This window comes from Etheostoma cragini, chromosome 15 (assembly GCF_013103735.1).
Source record: "Etheostoma cragini isolate CJK2018 chromosome 15, CSU_Ecrag_1.0, whole genome shotgun sequence".
In the NCBI taxonomy this organism is placed as follows: Eukaryota; Metazoa; Chordata; class Actinopteri; order Perciformes; family Percidae; genus Etheostoma; species Etheostoma cragini.
The window spans coordinates 16,261,772-16,267,745 of record NC_048421.1 but is presented as its reverse complement, the minus strand read 5'-3'; the positions used below and the strand labels follow the sequence as shown (position 1 = coordinate 16,267,745).

At 40.6% G+C, this 5,974-nt stretch overlaps 1 long non-coding RNA gene across 1 annotated transcript in view; it reads right to left on the bottom strand.

The window, feature by feature from the left end:
- Positions 1 to 3,629: 3,629 nt before the first annotated feature.
- LOC117957940 overlaps positions 3,630 to 5,974 on the bottom strand; it is a 13,810-nt gene continuing 11,465 nt past the window's right edge. Inside the window, exon 3 of the long non-coding RNA XR_004659624.1 lies at positions 3,630 to 3,712. This is a non-coding gene — a long non-coding RNA (uncharacterized LOC117957940). The remainder of the gene's footprint in view (positions 3,713 to 5,974) is intronic.

The window sequence follows — 5,974 nt, the reverse complement described above, 5'->3', positions numbered from 1 at the left end:
AAAAAAAAAGCACCAAGGCCACATGAAGCACGACGATAAGTGACATGCATAGTTTTTCTGCCATTGTTGTAAAAACTGGAATATTTTTTGAAATGCGTTCCGGGATCCAACAGACACCATGTATATTAACGTGAAATAGCTAAACAATGCAGGTAATTTGTGTTACTTGAAGTATTGTTAAAAAAAAAAAAAAAAAAAAGCACTGTACTTAAGCCATGGCTGCAATTTCATTTGGAACTATTAGCTCACTTACAAAGTCGCAGGATAAAAGTGTTACTATCCATCTCCCTCCGGAGTATTAATCCTGTCTAAATAGACTGTAGATTTCTAATGGAAGGAAAGAATAAATGGGGGCCTGAGTCTATCCAAATATACACTAGGGTAGAGGGAGCAAAGTAGAGCAGTAGAGCCTTAATGTCCCTGAGGTGCTCTTTGGTTTACAGACAGTAGTCAAATGAACAGTGAATGCAAAAAATACAGTGTAAGACAACAAAACTATAAACACAAATAAACAATAAAAATAAAAGCAAAAGAGCTAAGAGCCTACAGCCATGCTAGCTGCGCTGTGAGGCTGTACCTAGGCACAGTAGTGCTTTAAACCTTGTGCTAATGTTTAATGTGCTAACATTTGTTAATTAACACTAACACAAAGTATAGCTCATGCTGATGGAATGGTCATCAGTTTTTCAGGTATTTGGTCATAAATCGAAGTATTAGACAAATAACTTTTATTATCGCTGGTGGCGCTTAATGAACTGTCAGTGAATCCCCGAAGACCGTGGGCTTCATGCTCTGGAGACCATGAATTTCTGTACAAACTTTTAATGGAAGTAGTTGTTGCCTGGACCAAAGTGACAAACCTAGAAACAAATTACAAACACAAAGATTGGTGCCATCATCACTGATCATAAAACCCCGTCTAAAAAAAAACAAAGGCAACAAATAAAGAATCCAGGGGAAGCCCTGTCGCACACAGTATACTTAATGTAAATTTAATTATCATTGTGGAATAAAATATATGCCAGTTTGCCAGTCTATCTCAACACTAGCACTCACAGTTGTCATGTCTTTGGACTGTATGCGACCAACAGAGAGAACATGTGTTTGGACAAGAAGATATTAAAAAACTCTTTTCAGGATAATCCAATCCAAGACCTCCAACAACAACTACTGTATGGACTCAAATATTACCACAGTTGAATCCACTCCTCTATGACAAAGTGCCAAAACATGTTTTACATTAGAGGCAGGATTTTTTGCGGGGCAGTTGTATTGAATTGAATTAGATTGTAAAGGTGTACCTAATAAACTGTAAGGCAAAACAGATATACAAATATACAGCATTAGTCCGTATACAAAAGTGTTTGCAGTGGCAAACGCTGAAATTGCTGTTTGAAGTGAAAGTACAAAAAAACTAATTAAAGATAAATGAGATGGTCGGTGAGGCAGGCTGAGGTCTGGACAAGGAGAGAGAAAGTAGAGAGATGCTCTGAAGGGCATCACAGGAAAAGGGGAAACAAGCATTGTCTTATCAGTATTGTGGTCCATTTGTTACCTGCGCATTGGTTAATGAAAGCCCTCTCTTAGCCTCGTTAAGCATGATGCACTGCCCCGGTCATCGGCACGGCGCTGATTAAAATTCGCCTCCGGAGTTTGGTGGAGCAGCTAGCTGAGGCTGCACTCCTGTACTCCCAGAGCAAATGGGCTGAAAGGTCACGGCTCGGCGACCCCCATAGTTATCCCTTATTTATTTAGCTCTTTACCTCACCTGCCTCTAGGCCAGAGAGAGAAAAGGAGATCTCCATTCATGCTCGTACACTGGCACTACACACCTAACGGTATAAACTGTTTCTGCTCCCAAATGATCAATACTGCACTGTTGTCAGTGTTGTAGTTTGATTCAATTCCACAGATGTAAAAATGTTTGATGTAAAAATGTATATTACATTTGTTAGTGGATAGTCTAATGGCATTTTATATTTTAACCATATGGTTTCAACATTACTTTTAGTGAGTTTATAAGCTGTTATCAAACCTGAGTGCAGTCGAGAAAATCACTCTCAGGTCCGCAACACAACGGTGGTTGTCTTTGAGCAAACTCTTAACTGGTCCCCTGGAGTCCACAAACGTGTCCACATAAAAGCTGCACTCATCAAGGGATGGCAATATCTGTCTGTCCATTCATTGGTCGGCGGTCTATCACTTTAGTCCAGTCCTTAGTAATGTGGGACAAATATTCCTGCTCCTAAGATAATGAACCCAAATTACTTTTGAGATCACTGACCTTTCCTCTAGCACCACCAGCAGGTTAAGTTTTCACATATGCTGTGAAATATCTTAACATCTACTTGATAGATTGGCATAGATTTTTTTGTGGACATTTGTGAGTTTATCTACACACTCTTACTAACACATTCTTAAGTGTAGGTTTGCACAGGGTAACAAACCAACAAAGACGTCTGTGTAGTTTCCCTCAGGTCATCTAATGGTATTAGTGACTTTCAGCTCAATGTTTTTGGATTTCTACGTTTCACTCTCATCAGTTTGAGCCGCAGCAGGCCGCGGCAGCGTTCTGGTGAAACCTGCATTGAATTGGACCTCATCGAATGAGAAATCTGCCTCATTAGGAGGTGCTGCTGGATTATGAGATGCCAAGCATTACGGGGCATTACGTTTTTTTGCTATATGGAAACCAACTTAACATTCTTTAAATAATGACAAAAAAATGGTCTACTAATGTCCCCCTTTGCATAACTTGCAGGCTCACAGATACCGCAGGTGAAATATGGTGTCATGGATGTGTCGCAAAATAGAGCCACAGTTTTAATAGGTTCTTCTGCGCAAAAAAACTTCCAAAACCCTAAAGAAACTAACCTGAGTCTATACGTAAGTATCTGGACCAAGTGTGGAAAAAACAATGTCAGTGTACCGGTCTAAATGTTTGTCCAGATGATGTTCCATCCTGCCAAGAATAAAATTCACAAGGAAGCAAGCTTGCAAATTTTGAGATGAATTGGCATTGTGTTCCAAAAACCTACATCATCCGTCACCCACAGCAGACCTGATAAACTCTGCTTGCTCTGTGTAAAGAGCGTCTGCTACCAGAAGCTAGTTAAGCTAGAGAGACAGCTTCCCTGTTTTATCTTTTCCCCTTGTCTCCTCTGCCTGCCGGTTTGTTGCATCAAACTCTTTGATAGGTACAACACCAACTGTATAATTACTCCAAACGTTTTAGGAAGCTGAGAAGAGGATGTTTCTGCCATTTGTTGCTGAGAATTTACAGATATCTGCATGTTTGTGTTGTAGGCAAGGTGGCACATGCAACCATATGAAGCTGGGTTTCTGTGGAAAATGACATTAGTCAGCCTGCATCATGCTGCAGGATTATATCTGCCCACATGAACTCCTGGTGTTGGATATGGTCCTTGGCAGCAGAACTTTTCCAACTCTAAGCTATTTTGTGATGGCACATTTGAATTTATTTGAGCACTTTACATGCTTTCCTGGAACCTGTTTGTCTTGATTTTCCTTCATGCTTTTTGACAACCAGAAAGAACTGGATGAACTTGTTTGATTCTGCTGAGTGGTTGTAGCCACAATTCAAGTCAGTTTTATTTATAGTAGAATTAATATACAGACTTTACAGATAGAGTAGGTCTAGACCGCACTCTATAATTTCCAAACACCCAACAATTCCAGTAATTCAAAAAATCTTCATGTAAATTATTTCCTCAGGTTGCGTTGTTAGAAATAACAGCTGGTTTTATATATGACTAGATCCTTGCCTGAATGAGAAAAATACACAATATTAGAAAAGAATGATTCTGCCAATGCAAAGTAGTACATTTTAGGTCGGTATCAAAATGCTAAATGTATCTTAAAGAGACAAAGAATCTGTGTCCATGCTCGTAGCGCTGTGAGACTGTTCCTATGTACAGCAGGTCTTTGAGCTAAATGCTAACCTGGGCATGCTGACAAGCTCACAGTGGCTTTCAACATGCTGATGGTTTATGTAAAACAACTTTCTTTAGAGTTTGGTCACAAACTAAAGTTACAAATTTGACCTGATAATGGTGCTAGATCAAAGATCAGATGATCACCAATTAATAATTAATATTATTATTATCATTATTAATCATTCTGAGGAGAACATTAATGTCTCAATCACATTGTATGCCAATCCATTTGGTATTTGTTTAGATATTAGACTGAGAATCACACCTCACCTCATGGTGGAGCTGTAGGAAAAGTCAGGCGATCGGCAAAGTCATTAGGATTTACTCTCTAGGCACCAAGACTGTTTGTACAGTACTTCCTAGCACAGCTTTCAACAGACGTTGAGCTGTTTCAGTCTGGCCCAACAGTGGTGGACCAACCAACCATGTCTGCCATCCTTAGAGCCACGCCATTAGCATGGCTAAAAACTGGTTAGTTCTGGGTGGTCTCTTTGGTAAGCTGTGATCCAATGCATAACAGACCATTTGGGCAAACTGTCTCCTTCTTGACGTCACACAGCATTATTTATGATTCAACTTCATGAAGTTTCAAGCAGTTAACTATTTCTGCCATTTGGAGTCGTACCTTTTAACTGAAAACCGTATTTAAACCCCTGAGGAGATGTCTGACATTGCTTTCCTCTCACCTCTAATATTCTGAATCCAATTTGCCCCCCTTACTCTCTGTTCTTAACACCTTCCTTTGCATTGCACTCACCCCCCCAACTCTGCTCTCCTCTCGCTCTCACCCCATCCTTTAAGCCAATCTCTCCTTCAGTGTCTTCTCCCCGTCCATACCCGGTCACCTCTTCCTCTCTCCATCCGGCCTTCCTAATCTTCATTCTCTTTTCTCTCTCTCTCTCTTTTCGCCTTCTCAGTCTTTCTTCCCCTTATGGTTTGTGGTGCAGGTCCAGCAAGGTGTAATTGGGTTGTGCTCTGTTAGAGAGCGGCTGAGAGAGCAGCTTTAATCTTTAGTCTCACTCAGAATGTAAAGCAAAGGCTGGAGGCTTCTGTCCACGGCAGAGATTTACCCCCAAACCACACATATGTCTGCATACAAATGCAATAATACATAAAGGGGATTATACACTTGATTTTTTTTTTTTTCTCCAAACACAAAGAATTACACACACAATCTACACACTGGACACATTTGCTTCTTGAGCGGAGCTCCCACACCTCCCATTCAGTGTCAGTGTTTTCTAAAGACAAGTGTATATGCTGATTCTGCCCACAGCAAGTTAAGCGCATTAGTGCTCTCCAGGTGGTGTGTTTACTAGATAATGTGCGTTGAGGTAATTGATTGGGGGTTGTAATTAGTGGTTAGCTGTCACTGATTAATCACAGTCCGCTTCTTCCAGCGTTATCATCTCTGGGTCTCAGGTTTGTTTTGAGCATGTGTGTCTGCTTCACCGGGCAGCAATTGCCTTCATTCTGATCGTCTCAGTGCTTAACTCTGACTCGACGTGGCAAACGCACACATGCACACACTCTTTCCTTCTTCCCCAAAAGACATTTTGTTATGTCCTCTTCCTCATTGCAGTTTTTCAGCTGTTTGGTTTATCTTATTTCCTCACTGGCACCCTTCTGTCCCTTCAGTCGGTCTTATTAAGAATATGTAAATAAACCAGAGCCGGCAATCCCTGCTCGGGCCTCGAGGCTGTCCTATTGTCGTTTTTGATTAGTGCTGGTTTGTCAAATTAGCCCACTTTAATCTCACAATTAAATGATTTAATAAGTTTTGCACCAGTATCAGATGAAACTTTTGTAAATGACTCATTTGCATGCTGAAGCTTGTGAAATAATTTCTGTTAATAGGATAATTTCGACGCTAATCAGCAAGTTTTTGCTCAGATTAGGTACTGCTGAGCTTCCTGCTACATCTCCAGATTACTGACAGATAACCATTCGGCACGTTAATATTACACAACAGAGAGAGAGGAAACAGATTGTGTGTGTGTGTGTGTGTGTGTGTGTGT